The following is a 1,776-nucleotide window of genomic DNA, read 5'->3' on the forward strand; positions in this document are numbered from 1 at the left end:
TCATTCCCATTTCTTGCATGGGACCTAAGCATGCAACCAAGGACACATATTTGATTTTTCAACCAGTTTATATGCACAGGAGAATGTGCATGTAGTTCAAATTTGAATTATGCGCATAAAATGCCTGGAAAACCCAGTTAATGTATAAAAATGTCCAAACGAACCCCGAAAAATTCCAATATTGAACACAACGCTCCTGTTGTTCTATGTTGACACTCGAAAAATTCAGAAAGTAATAAGAGGCAACGGACATCGTTTTGTCCCTAAAGGCGGCACGTTCCCTACCGAAACCATCACGCTTGTTGTGAGAAGCTCTGGTTTGTCAGAAGCTTATACCCAAACCTGCCCGAAATGGGACAAAAAATTTACCACGGCATGTTGATGCCGCTCCATGATAGCATGCCAAGTTTCATGAATTTCAGACGAGTTTTGGATTTACTAGAATTTAAAAACCAAGTATCTATATGTTTCCGGCCGAGTGACGGTGGCAGGGTGTGTGAAATTCATTCCCATTTCTTGCATGGGACCTAAGCATGCAACCAAGGACACATATTTGATTTTTCAACCATTTTATATGCACAGGAGAATGTGCATGTAGTTCAAACTTTAATTATGCGCATAAAATGCCCGGTAAACCCAGTTAATGTATAAAAATGTCCAAACGAACCCCGAAAAATTCCAAAATTGAACACAACACTCCTGTTGTTCTATGTTGACACTCGAAACATTTAGAAAGCAATAAGAGGCAACGGATAACGTTTCGTCCCCAAAGGTGGCACGTTCCCTAACGAAACCATCACGCTTGTTGTGAGAAGCTCTGGTTTCTGAGAAGCTTATACACAAAGCTGCCCAAATGGGACAAAAGATTTACCACGGCATGTTGATGTCGCTCCATGATAGCATGCCAAGTTTCAAGAATTTTAGACGAGTTTTGGATTTACTAGAATTTAAAAACCAGGGATCTCAATGTTTGCGGCCGAGTGACGGTGGCAGGGTGTGTGAAATTCATTCCCATTTCTTGTATCGGACCTAAGCATGCATCCAAGGACACATATTTGATTTTTCAACCAGTTTATATGCAGAGGAGAATGTGCATGTAGTTCAAATTTGAATTATGCGCATAAAATGCCTGGAAAACCCAGTTAATGTATAAAAATGTCCAAACGAACGCTGAAAAATTCCAATAATGAACACAACACTCATGTTGTTCTATGTTGACACTCGAAATTTTTTGAAAGCAATAAGAGGCAGCGGATATATTTTCGGCCGTAAAGGTGGCACGTTCCCTACCGAAACCATCACGCTTTTTGTGAGGAGCTTATACCGAAACCTGCCCCAAATGGGACAAAAAATTTACCACTGCATGTGGATGCCGCTCCATGATAGCATGCCAAGTTTCATGAATTCCAGACGAGTTTTGCATCTACTAGAATTTAAAAACCAGGTATCTCAATGTTTGCGGCCGAGTGACAGTGGCAGGGTGTGTGAAATTCATTCCCATTTCTTGCATAGGACCTAAGCATGCAACCAAGGACACATATTTGATTTTTCAACCAGTTTATATGCACTTCAGAATGTGCATGTAGTTCAAATTTGAATTATGCGCATAAAATGCCTAGAAAACCAAGTTAATGTATAAAAATGTCCAAACGAACAACGAAAAATTCCAAAATTGAACACAACACTCCTCTTGTTCTATGTTGACACTCAATTTTAGACGAGTTTTGGATTTACTAGAATTGAAAACCCAGGCATCTCAATGTTTGCGGCCGAGTG

Source organism: Triticum aestivum, chromosome 1D (assembly GCF_018294505.1).
Source record: "Triticum aestivum cultivar Chinese Spring chromosome 1D, IWGSC CS RefSeq v2.1, whole genome shotgun sequence".
NCBI lineage: Eukaryota > Viridiplantae > Streptophyta > Magnoliopsida > Poales > Poaceae > Triticum > Triticum aestivum.